General features: G+C 52.9%; 29 non-coding genes across 29 annotated transcripts; 14 read left to right on the top strand and 15 right to left on the bottom strand.

The window, feature by feature from the left end:
• Nucleotides 1–137: 137 nt before the first annotated feature.
• Nucleotides 138–209, bottom strand: Trnam-cau. Its single transcript has one exon. It is a non-coding gene; the product is annotated as a tRNA-Met (tRNA).
• Nucleotides 210–484: 275 nt separating this feature from the next.
• On the bottom strand, nt 485–557 carry Trnar-acg. The gene has a single exon. It is a non-coding gene; the product is annotated as a tRNA-Arg (tRNA).
• Nucleotides 558–1,002: 445 nt separating this feature from the next.
• Nucleotides 1,003–1,094, top strand: Trnai-uau. The gene is given in 2 exon segments: nt 1,003–1,040; nt 1,059–1,094. It is a non-coding gene; the product is annotated as a tRNA-Ile (tRNA).
• Nucleotides 1,095–1,206: 112 nt separating this feature from the next.
• On the top strand, nt 1,207–1,278 carry Trnad-guc. Its single transcript has one exon. It is a non-coding gene; the product is annotated as a tRNA-Asp (tRNA).
• A 233-nt stretch (nt 1,279–1,511) lies between these two features.
• Nucleotides 1,512–1,583, bottom strand: Trnam-cau. Its single transcript has one exon. It is a non-coding gene; the product is annotated as a tRNA-Met (tRNA).
• A 275-nt stretch (nt 1,584–1,858) lies between these two features.
• Trnar-acg lies at nt 1,859–1,931 on the bottom strand. The gene has a single exon. It is a non-coding gene; the product is annotated as a tRNA-Arg (tRNA).
• Nucleotides 1,932–2,376: 445 nt separating this feature from the next.
• Trnai-uau lies at nt 2,377–2,468 on the top strand. The gene is given in 2 exon segments: nt 2,377–2,414; nt 2,433–2,468. It is a non-coding gene; the product is annotated as a tRNA-Ile (tRNA).
• A 112-nt stretch (nt 2,469–2,580) lies between these two features.
• On the top strand, nt 2,581–2,652 carry Trnad-guc. Its single transcript has one exon. It is a non-coding gene; the product is annotated as a tRNA-Asp (tRNA).
• A 233-nt stretch (nt 2,653–2,885) lies between these two features.
• Nucleotides 2,886–2,957, bottom strand: Trnam-cau. The gene has a single exon. It is a non-coding gene; the product is annotated as a tRNA-Met (tRNA).
• A 275-nt stretch (nt 2,958–3,232) lies between these two features.
• Nucleotides 3,233–3,305, bottom strand: Trnar-acg. The gene has a single exon. It is a non-coding gene; the product is annotated as a tRNA-Arg (tRNA).
• Nucleotides 3,306–3,750: 445 nt separating this feature from the next.
• On the top strand, nt 3,751–3,842 carry Trnai-uau. The gene is given in 2 exon segments: nt 3,751–3,788; nt 3,807–3,842. It is a non-coding gene; the product is annotated as a tRNA-Ile (tRNA).
• Nucleotides 3,843–3,954: 112 nt separating this feature from the next.
• On the top strand, nt 3,955–4,026 carry Trnad-guc. The gene has a single exon. It is a non-coding gene; the product is annotated as a tRNA-Asp (tRNA).
• Nucleotides 4,027–4,259: 233 nt separating this feature from the next.
• Trnam-cau lies at nt 4,260–4,331 on the bottom strand. Its single transcript has one exon. It is a non-coding gene; the product is annotated as a tRNA-Met (tRNA).
• Nucleotides 4,332–4,606: 275 nt separating this feature from the next.
• On the bottom strand, nt 4,607–4,679 carry Trnar-acg. Its single transcript has one exon. It is a non-coding gene; the product is annotated as a tRNA-Arg (tRNA).
• A 445-nt stretch (nt 4,680–5,124) lies between these two features.
• On the top strand, nt 5,125–5,216 carry Trnai-uau. Its single transcript is given in 2 exon segments — nt 5,125–5,162; nt 5,181–5,216. It is a non-coding gene; the product is annotated as a tRNA-Ile (tRNA).
• Nucleotides 5,217–5,328: 112 nt separating this feature from the next.
• Trnad-guc lies at nt 5,329–5,400 on the top strand. The gene has a single exon. It is a non-coding gene; the product is annotated as a tRNA-Asp (tRNA).
• A 233-nt stretch (nt 5,401–5,633) lies between these two features.
• Trnam-cau lies at nt 5,634–5,705 on the bottom strand. Its single transcript has one exon. It is a non-coding gene; the product is annotated as a tRNA-Met (tRNA).
• A 275-nt stretch (nt 5,706–5,980) lies between these two features.
• On the bottom strand, nt 5,981–6,053 carry Trnar-acg. Its single transcript has one exon. It is a non-coding gene; the product is annotated as a tRNA-Arg (tRNA).
• A 445-nt stretch (nt 6,054–6,498) lies between these two features.
• On the top strand, nt 6,499–6,590 carry Trnai-uau. Its single transcript is given in 2 exon segments — nt 6,499–6,536; nt 6,555–6,590. It is a non-coding gene; the product is annotated as a tRNA-Ile (tRNA).
• A 112-nt stretch (nt 6,591–6,702) lies between these two features.
• On the top strand, nt 6,703–6,774 carry Trnad-guc. The gene has a single exon. It is a non-coding gene; the product is annotated as a tRNA-Asp (tRNA).
• Nucleotides 6,775–7,007: 233 nt separating this feature from the next.
• Trnam-cau lies at nt 7,008–7,079 on the bottom strand. Its single transcript has one exon. It is a non-coding gene; the product is annotated as a tRNA-Met (tRNA).
• A 275-nt stretch (nt 7,080–7,354) lies between these two features.
• Nucleotides 7,355–7,427, bottom strand: Trnar-acg. The gene has a single exon. It is a non-coding gene; the product is annotated as a tRNA-Arg (tRNA).
• A 445-nt stretch (nt 7,428–7,872) lies between these two features.
• On the top strand, nt 7,873–7,964 carry Trnai-uau. The gene is given in 2 exon segments: nt 7,873–7,910; nt 7,929–7,964. It is a non-coding gene; the product is annotated as a tRNA-Ile (tRNA).
• A 112-nt stretch (nt 7,965–8,076) lies between these two features.
• On the top strand, nt 8,077–8,148 carry Trnad-guc. The gene has a single exon. It is a non-coding gene; the product is annotated as a tRNA-Asp (tRNA).
• Nucleotides 8,149–8,381: 233 nt separating this feature from the next.
• On the bottom strand, nt 8,382–8,453 carry Trnam-cau. Its single transcript has one exon. It is a non-coding gene; the product is annotated as a tRNA-Met (tRNA).
• A 275-nt stretch (nt 8,454–8,728) lies between these two features.
• Nucleotides 8,729–8,801, bottom strand: Trnar-acg. The gene has a single exon. It is a non-coding gene; the product is annotated as a tRNA-Arg (tRNA).
• Nucleotides 8,802–9,246: 445 nt separating this feature from the next.
• On the top strand, nt 9,247–9,338 carry Trnai-uau. The gene is given in 2 exon segments: nt 9,247–9,284; nt 9,303–9,338. It is a non-coding gene; the product is annotated as a tRNA-Ile (tRNA).
• Nucleotides 9,339–9,450: 112 nt separating this feature from the next.
• Nucleotides 9,451–9,522, top strand: Trnad-guc. The gene has a single exon. It is a non-coding gene; the product is annotated as a tRNA-Asp (tRNA).
• A 233-nt stretch (nt 9,523–9,755) lies between these two features.
• Trnam-cau lies at nt 9,756–9,827 on the bottom strand. The gene has a single exon. It is a non-coding gene; the product is annotated as a tRNA-Met (tRNA).
• Nucleotides 9,828–10,102: the final 275 nt, after the last annotated feature.

The raw sequence follows: 10,102 nt of genomic DNA, 5'->3' as shown, positions 1-10,102 counted from the left end.
TGCGCCTTAGGAAGTGTTTCTCGTATTCTGCACACGACGTCGTCGTTTCACAACTCACAGGGTTTGCTGTCGACGCTGAATCAGCGCACCCCAAGATTAATGATCGAGCTCGAAGCACCCAAGAAAAAGAATAAGTTTAGCAGAGCGTGGTTTCGATCCACGGACCTCTGGGTTATGGGCCCAGCACGCTTCCACTGCGCCACTCTGCTGTGCGGAGAGAGGCGCGCTCTTCGGTGCGTGATATGGGACACTTGGAAAAGCGTTTGTCCGCGTCGCGTACCGTTTAATTAACTGTGTAGCATCTCCCACCTTGACTTGTCTCGACTTTGCTCGACTGACGCTACGCTGACGCTTGCACGAAGCGATATTTACCGCGATCGTCTCGAGATGCAGCTGCGAGATGCTCAGGATTAACATTGCACTCCACGAAGGTGGAGACATTCGAATGCACTGCCTAGCTAGGCGCCCGCAACTAACAAAATGCCGACCCTGCCAGGATTCGAACCTGGAATCTTCTGATCCGTAGTCAGACGCGTTATCCGTTGCGCCACAGGGCCACTGTTCGCGTTTTATCCTACGAGGCGGGTGCACATCGCAAAGCAACGTGTTCTCCTTGGCTCGGCAATTGCATGTCATCCACTGACAACGGCGGCGCGGCCACTCTGGTCTTCCGCACTCTGCAGGGAGCTGCCACCAAGGAAAGCATCTCTCCTCCTGCTGCTCGGCCACGGAGCGCCTGCACAGCTTAGAGCTTGCCACACATCTGCCGTCGCTGTTGGACAGGTAACGGCATGCAAAGCGCATGTTTTTTTGCATTTTTTCGGTGATGACAAGCGGTTGACATGCTTGTAAGTGTAGCATATAAAACAAGAATCGTGTGAAGCATTCGTAGACAGGTGCTAAAGTCGTAGTATGGCCGCAGGTGACGGTCGTATGACGGGTGTGTAGCCACAACAGGTTGGCATCAAAGTGAATACCGCTAACTGTAAGCACTCTGCTGTAGCCCCAGTGGCGCAATTGGTTAGCGCACGGTACTTATAAGGCAGTAGCCGTGAGCAATGCCGGGGTTGTGAGTTCGAGCCTCACCTGGGGCATACTTTTATTTCGTAGCAGCTGACTATGGAAGCATCGGGACGCTAGATTTGAGATGTATCACGTACCTGAGAGACCATAAATGTGCGTGCACTGTAGTCAACGACTGCGTGTTCCTCGGTAGTATAGTGGTTAGTATCCCCGCCTGTCACGCGGGAGACCGGGGTTCGATTCCCCGCCGGGCAGATGCGATTTTTATATCGCGAAGGTTGCACGTGTGGCCCGAAAAAGCATTACCGTTGTGATCAAGGAATGCAATTGCCAAAAAATCGTAAGAAAGTCTGCGCCTTAGGAAGTGTTTCTCGTATTCTGCACACGACGTCGTCGTTTCACAACTCACAGGGTTTGCTGTCGACGCTGAATCAGCGCACCCCAAGATTAATGATCGAGCTCGAAGCACCCAAGAAAAAGAATAAGTTTAGCAGAGCGTGGTTTCGATCCACGGACCTCTGGGTTATGGGCCCAGCACGCTTCCACTGCGCCACTCTGCTGTGCGGAGAGAGGTGCGCTCTTCGGTGCGTGATATGGGACACTTGGAAAAGCGTTTGTCCGCGTCGCGTACCGTTTAATTAACTGTGTAGCATCTCCCACCTTGACTTGTCTCGACTTTGCTCGACTGACGCTACGCTGACGCTTGCACGAAGCGATATTTACCGCGATCGTCTCGAGATGCAGCTGCGAGATGCTCAGGATTAACATTGCACTCCACGAAGGTGGAGACATTCGAATGCACTGCCTAGCTAGGCGCCCGCAACTAACAAAATGCCGACCCTGCCAGGATTCGAACCTGGAATCTTCTGATCCGTAGTCAGACGCGTTATCCGTTGCGCCACAGGGCCACTGTTCGCGTTTTATCCTACGAGGCGGATGCACATCGCAAAGCAACGTGTTCTCCTTGGCTCGGCAATTGCATGTCATCCACTGACAACGGCGGCGCGGCCACTCTGGTCTTCCGCACTCTGCAGGGAGCTGCCACCAAGGAAGGCATCTCTCCTCCTGCTGCTCGGCCACGGAGCGCCTGCACAGCTTAGAGCTTGCCACACATCTGCCGTCGCTGTTGGACAGGTAACGGCATGCAAAGCGCATGTTTTTTTGCATTTTTTCGGTGATGACAAGCGGTTGACATGCTTGTAAGTGTAGCATATAAAACAAGAATCGTGTGAAGCATTCGTAGACAGGTGCTAAAGTCGTAGTATGGCCGCAGGTGACGGTCGTATGACGGGTGTGTAGCCACAACAGGTTGGCATCAAAGTGAATACCGCTAACTGTAAGCACTCTGCTGTAGCCCCAGTGGCGCAATTGGTTAGCGCACGGTACTTATAAGGCAGTAGCCGTGAGCAATGCCGGGGTTGTGAGTTCGAGCCTCACCTGGGGCATACTTTTATTTCGTAGCAGCTGACTATGGAAGCATCGGGACGCTAGATTTGAGATGTATCACGTACCTGAGAGACCATAAATGTGCGTGCACTGTAGTCAACGACTGCGTGTTCCTCGGTAGTATAGTGGTTAGTATCCCCGCCTGTCACGCGGGAGACCGGGGTTCGATTCCCCGCCGGGCAGATGCGATTTTTATATCGCGAAGGTTGCACGTGTGGCCCGAAAAAGCATTACCGTTGTGATCAAGGAATGCAATTGCCAAAAAATCGTAAGAAAGTCTGCGCCTTAGGAAGTGTTTCTCGTATTCTGCACACGACGTCGTCGTTTCACAACTCACAGGGTTTGCTGTCGACGCTGAATCAGCGCACCCCAAGATTAATGATCGAGCTCGAAGCACCCAAGAAAAAGAATAAGTTTAGCAGAGCGTGGTTTCGATCCACGGACCTCTGGGTTATGGGCCCAGCACGCTTCCACTGCGCCACTCTGCTGTGCGGAGAGAGGCGCGCTCTTCGGTGCGTGATATGGGACACTTGGAAAAGCGTTTGTCCGCGTCGCGTACCGTTTAATTAACTGTGTAGCATCTCCCACCTTGACTTGTCTCGACTTTGCTCGACTGACGCTACGCTGACGCTTGCACGAAGCGATATTTACCGCGATCGTCTCGAGATGCAGCTGCGAGATGCTCAGGATTAACATTGCACTCCACGAAGGTGGAGACATTCGAATGCACTGCCTAGCTAGGCGCCCGCAACTAACAAAATGCCGACCCTGCCAGGATTCGAACCTGGAATCTTCTGATCCGTAGTCAGACGCGTTATCCGTTGCGCCACAGGGCCACTGTTCGCGTTTTATCCTACGAGGCGGGTGCACATCGCAAAGCAACGTGTTCTCCTTGGCTCGGCAATTGCATGTCATCCACTGACAACGGCGGCGCGGCCACTCTGGTCTTCCGCACTCTGCAGGGAGCTGCCACCAAGGAAAGCATCTCTCCTCCTGCTGCTCGGCCACGGAGCGCCTGCACAGCTTAGAGCTTGCCACACATCTGCCGTCGCTGTTGGACAGGTAACGGCATGCAAAGCGCATGTTTTTTTGCATTTTTTCGGTGATGACAAGCGGTTGACATGCTTGTAAGTGTAGCATATAAAACAAGAATCGTGTGAAGCATTCGTAGACAGGTGCTAAAGTCGTAGTATGGCCGCAGGTGACGGTCGTATGACGGGTGTGTAGCCACAACAGGTTGGCATCAAAGTGAATACCGCTAACTGTAAGCACTCTGCTGTAGCCCCAGTGGCGCAATTGGTTAGCGCACGGTACTTATAAGGCAGTAGCCGTGAGCAATGCCGGGGTTGTGAGTTCGAGCCTCACCTGGGGCATACTTTTATTTCGTAGCAGCTGACTATGGAAGCATCGGGACGCTAGATTTGAGATGTATCACGTACCTGAGAGACCATAAATGTGCGTGCACTGTAGTCAACGACTGCGTGTTCCTCGGTAGTATAGTGGTTAGTATCCCCGCCTGTCACGCGGGAGACCGGGGTTCGATTCCCCGCCGGGCAGATGCGATTTTTATATCGCGAAGGTTGCACGTGTGGCCCGAAAAAGCATTACCGTTGTGATCAAGGAATGCAATTGCCAAAAAATCGTAAGAAAGTCTGCGCCTTAGGAAGTGTTTCTCGTATTCTGCACACGACGTCGTCGTTTCACAACTCACAGGGTTTGCTGTCGACGCTGAATCAGCGCACCCCAAGATTAATGATCGAGCTCGAAGCACCCAAGAAAAAGAATAAGTTTAGCAGAGCGTGGTTTCGATCCACGGACCTCTGGGTTATGGGCCCAGCACGCTTCCACTGCGCCACTCTGCTGTGCGGAGAGAGGTGCGCTCTTCGGTGCGTGATATGGGACACTTGGAAAAGCGTTTGTCCGCGTCGCGTACCGTTTAATTAACTGTGTAGCATCTCCCACCTTGACTTGTCTCGACTTTGCTCGACTGACGCTACGCTGACGCTTGCACGAAGCGATATTTACCGCGATCGTCTCGAGATGCAGCTGCGAGATGCTCAGGATTAACATTGCACTCCACGAAGGTGGAGACATTCGAATGCACTGCCTAGCTAGGCGCCCGCAACTAACAAAATGCCGACCCTGCCAGGATTCGAACCTGGAATCTTCTGATCCGTAGTCAGACGCGTTATCCGTTGCGCCACAGGGCCACTGTTCGCGTTTTATCCTACGAGGCGGATGCACATCGCAAAGCAACGTGTTCTCCTTGGCTCGGCAATTGCATGTCATCCACTGACAACGGCGGCGCGGCCACTCTGGTCTTCCGCACTCTGCAGGGAGCTGCCACCAAGGAAGGCATCTCTCCTCCTGCTGCTCGGCCACGGAGCGCCTGCACAGCTTAGAGCTTGCCACACATCTGCCGTCGCTGTTGGACAGGTAACGGCATGCAAAGCGCATGTTTTTTTGCATTTTTTCGGTGATGACAAGCGGTTGACATGCTTGTAAGTGTAGCATATAAAACAAGAATCGTGTGAAGCATTCGTAGACAGGTGCTAAAGTCGTAGTATGGCCGCAGGTGACGGTCGTATGACGGGTGTGTAGCCACAACAGGTTGGCATCAAAGTGAATACCGCTAACTGTAAGCACTCTGCTGTAGCCCCAGTGGCGCAATTGGTTAGCGCACGGTACTTATAAGGCAGTAGCCGTGAGCAATGCCGGGGTTGTGAGTTCGAGCCTCACCTGGGGCATACTTTTATTTCGTAGCAGCTGACTATGGAAGCATCGGGACGCTAGATTTGAGATGTATCACGTACCTGAGAGACCATAAATGTGCGTGCACTGTAGTCAACGACTGCGTGTTCCTCGGTAGTATAGTGGTTAGTATCCCCGCCTGTCACGCGGGAGACCGGGGTTCGATTCCCCGCCGGGCAGATGCGATTTTTATATCGCGAAGGTTGCACGTGTGGCCCGAAAAAGCATTACCGTTGTGATCAAGGAATGCAATTGCCAAAAAATCGTAAGAAAGTCTGCGCCTTAGGAAGTGTTTCTCGTATTCTGCACACGACGTCGTCGTTTCACAACTCACAGGGTTTGCTGTCGACGCTGAATCAGCGCACCCCAAGATTAATGATCGAGCTCGAAGCACCCAAGAAAAAGAATAAGTTTAGCAGAGCGTGGTTTCGATCCACGGACCTCTGGGTTATGGGCCCAGCACGCTTCCACTGCGCCACTCTGCTGTGCGGAGAGAGGCGCGCTCTTCGGTGCGTGATATGGGACACTTGGAAAAGCGTTTGTCCGCGTCGCGTACCGTTTAATTAACTGTGTAGCATCTCCCACCTTGACTTGTCTCGACTTTGCTCGACTGACGCTACGCTGACGCTTGCACGAAGCGATATTTACCGCGATCGTCTCGAGATGCAGCTGCGAGATGCTCAGGATTAACATTGCACTCCACGAAGGTGGAGACATTCGAATGCACTGCCTAGCTAGGCGCCCGCAACTAACAAAATGCCGACCCTGCCAGGATTCGAACCTGGAATCTTCTGATCCGTAGTCAGACGCGTTATCCGTTGCGCCACAGGGCCACTGTTCGCGTTTTATCCTACGAGGCGGGTGCACATCGCAAAGCAACGTGTTCTCCTTGGCTCGGCAATTGCATGTCATCCACTGACAACGGCGGCGCGGCCACTCTGGTCTTCCGCACTCTGCAGGGAGCTGCCACCAAGGAAAGCATCTCTCCTCCTGCTGCTCGGCCACGGAGCGCCTGCACAGCTTAGAGCTTGCCACACATCTGCCGTCGCTGTTGGACAGGTAACGGCATGCAAAGCGCATGTTTTTTTGCATTTTTTCGGTGATGACAAGCGGTTGACATGCTTGTAAGTGTAGCATATAAAACAAGAATCGTGTGAAGCATTCGTAGACAGGTGCTAAAGTCGTAGTATGGCCGCAGGTGACGGTCGTATGACGGGTGTGTAGCCACAACAGGTTGGCATCAAAGTGAATACCGCTAACTGTAAGCACTCTGCTGTAGCCCCAGTGGCGCAATTGGTTAGCGCACGGTACTTATAAGGCAGTAGCCGTGAGCAATGCCGGGGTTGTGAGTTCGAGCCTCACCTGGGGCATACTTTTATTTCGTAGCAGCTGACTATGGAAGCATCGGGACGCTAGATTTGAGATGTATCACGTACCTGAGAGACCATAAATGTGCGTGCACTGTAGTCAACGACTGCGTGTTCCTCGGTAGTATAGTGGTTAGTATCCCCGCCTGTCACGCGGGAGACCGGGGTTCGATTCCCCGCCGGGCAGATGCGATTTTTATATCGCGAAGGTTGCACGTGTGGCGCGAAAAAGCATTACCGTTGTGATCAAGGAATGCAATTGCCAAAAAATCGTAAGAAAGTCTGCGCCTTAGGAAGTGTTTCTCGTATTCTGCACACGACGTCGTCGTTTCACAACTCACAGGGTTTGCTGTCGACGCTGAATCAGCGCACCCCAAGATTAATGATCGAGCTCGAAGCACCCAAGAAAAAGAATAAGTTTAGCAGAGCGTGGTTTCGATCCACGGACCTCTGGGTTATGGGCCCAGCACGCTTCCACTGCGCCACTCTGCTGTGGGGAGAGAGGTGCGCTCTTCGGTGCGTGATATGGGACACTTGGAAAAGCGTTTGTCCGCGTCGCGTACCGTTTAATTAACTGTGTAGCATCTCCCACCTTGACTTGTCTCGACTTTGCTCGACTGACGCTACGCTGACGCTTGCACGAAGCGATATTTACCGCGATCGTCTCGAGATGCAGCTGCGAGATGCTCAGGATTAACATTGCACTCCACGAAGGTGGAGACATTCGAATGCACTGCCTAGCTAGGCGCCCGCAACTAACAAAATGCCGACCCTGCCAGGATTCGAACCTGGAATCTTCTGATCCGTAGTCAGACGCGTTATCCGTTGCGCCACAGGGCCACTGTTCGCGTTTTATCCTACGAGGCGGTTGCACATCGCAAAGCAACGTGTTCTCCTTGGCTCGGCAATTGCATGTCATCCACTGACAACGGCGGCGCGGCCACTCTGGTCTTCCGCACTCTGCAGGGAGCTGCCACCAAGGAAGGCATCTCTCCTCCTGCTGCTCGGCCACGGAGCGCCTGCACAGCTTAGAGCTTGCCACACATCTGCCGTCGCTGTTGGACAGGTAACGGCATGCAAAGCGCATGTTTTTTTGCATTTTTTCGGTGATGACAAGCGGTTGACATGCTTGTAAGTGTAGCATATAAAACAAGAATCGTGTGAAGCATTCGTAGACAGGTGCTAAAGTCGTAGTATGGCCGCAGGTGACGGTCGTATGACGGGTGTGTAGCCACAACAGGTTGGCATCAAAGTGAATACCGCTAACTGTAAGCACTCTGCTGTAGCCCCAGTGGCGCAATTGGTTAGCGCACGGTACTTATAAGGCAGTAGCCGTGAGCAATGCCGGGGTTGTGAGTTCGAGCCTCACCTGGGGCATACTTTTATTTCGTAGCAGCTGACTATGGAAGCATCGGGACGCTAGATTTGAGATGTATCACGTACCTGAGAGACCATAAATGTGCGTGCACTGTAGTCAACGACTGCGTGTTCCTCGGTAGTATAGTGGTTAGTATCCCCGCCTGTCACGCGGGAGACCGGGGTTCGATTCCCCGCCGGGCAGATGCGATTTTTATATCGCGAAGGTTGCACGTGTGGCCCGAAAAAGCATTACCGTTGTGATCAAGGAATGCAATTGCCAAAAAATCGTAAGAAAGTCTGCGCCTTAGGAAGTGTTTCTCGTATTCTGCACACGACGTCGTCGTTTCACAACTCACAGGGTTTGCTGTCGACGCTGAATCAGCGCACCCCAAGATTAATGATCGAGCTCGAAGCACCCAAGAAAAAGAATAAGTTTAGCAGAGCGTGGTTTCGATCCACGGACCTCTGGGTTATGGGCCCAGCACGCTTCCACTGCGCCACTCTGCTGTGCGGAGAGAGGCGCGCTCTTCGGTGCGTGATATGGGACACTTGGAAAAGCGTTTGTCCGCGTCGCGTACCGTTTAATTAACTGTGTAGCATCTCCCACCTTGACTTGTCTCGACTTTGCTCGACTGACGCTACGCTGACGCTTGCACGAAGCGATATTTACCGCGATCGTCTCGAGATGCAGCTGCGAGATGCTCAGGATTAACATTGCACTCCACGAAGGTGGAGACATTCGAATGCACTGCCTAGCTAGGCGCCCGCAACTAACAAAATGCCGACCCTGCCAGGATTCGAACCTGGAATCTTCTGATCCGTAGTCAGACGCGTTATCCGTTGCGCCACAGGGCCACTGTTCTCGTTTTATCCTACGAGGCGGGTGCACATCGCAAAGCAACGTGTTCTCCTTGGCTCGGCAATTGCATGTCATCCACTGACAACGGCGGCGCGGCCACTCTGGTCTTCCGCACTCTGCAGGGAGCTGCCACCAAGGAAAGCATCTCTCCTCCTGCTGCTCGGCCACGGAGCGCCTGCACAGCTTAGAGCTTGCCACACATCTGCCGTCGCTGTTGGACAGGTAACGGCATGCAAAGCGCATGTTTTTTTGCATTTTTTCGGTGATGACAAGCGGTTGACATGCTTGTAAGTGTAGCATATAAAACAAGAATCGTGTGAAGCATTCGTAGACAGGTGCTAAAGTCGTAGTATGGCCGCAGGTGACGGTCGTATGACGGGTGTGTAGCCACAACAGGTTGGCATCAAAGTGAATACCGCTAACTGTAAGCACTCTGCTGTAGCCCCAGTGGCGCAATTGGTTAGCGCACGGTACTTATAAGGCAGTAGCCGTGAGCAATGCCGGGGTTGTGAGTTCGAGCCTCACCTGGGGCATACTTTTATTTCGTAGCAGCTGACTATGGAAGCATCGGGACGCTAGATTTGAGATGTATCACGTACCTGAGAGACCATAAATGTGCGTGCACTGTAGTCAACGACTGCGTGTTCCTCGGTAGTATAGTGGTTAGTATCCCCGCCTGTCACGCGGGAGACCGGGGTTCGATTCCCCGCCGGGCAGATGCGATTTTTATATCGCGAAGGTTGCACGTGTGGCGCGAAAAAGCATTACCGTTGTGATCAAGGAATGCAATTGCCAAAAAATCGTAAGAAAGTCTGCGCCTTAGGAAGTGTTTCTCGTATTCTGCACACGACGTCGTCGTTTCACAACTCACAGGGTTTGCTGTCGACGCTGAATCAGCGCACCCCAAGATTAATGATCGAGCTCGAAGCACCCAAGAAAAAGAATAAGTTTAGCAGAGCGTGGTTTCGATCCACGGACCTCTGGGTTATGGGCCCAGCACGCTTCCACTGCGCCACTCTGCTGTGCGGAGAGAGGTGCGCTCTTCGGTGCGTGATATGGGACACTTGGAAAAGCGTTTGTCCGCGTCGCGTACCGTTTAATTAACTGTGTAGCATCTCCCACCTTGACTTGTCTCGACTTTGCTCGACTGACGCTACGCTGACGCTTGCACGAAGCGATATTTACCGCGATCGTCTCGAGATGCAGCTGCGAGATGCTCAGGATTAACATTGCACTCCACGAAGGTGGAGACATTCGAATGCACTGCCTAGCTAGGCGCCCGCAACTAACAAAATGC

The sequence above is a fragment of the Schistocerca americana genome, chromosome 8 (assembly GCF_021461395.2).
Source record: "Schistocerca americana isolate TAMUIC-IGC-003095 chromosome 8, iqSchAmer2.1, whole genome shotgun sequence".
Classification (NCBI taxonomy): domain Eukaryota; kingdom Metazoa; phylum Arthropoda; class Insecta; order Orthoptera; family Acrididae; genus Schistocerca; species Schistocerca americana.
The sequence above is the reverse complement of the archived record's forward strand: the minus strand, read 5'-3'. Positions and strand labels throughout refer to the sequence as shown.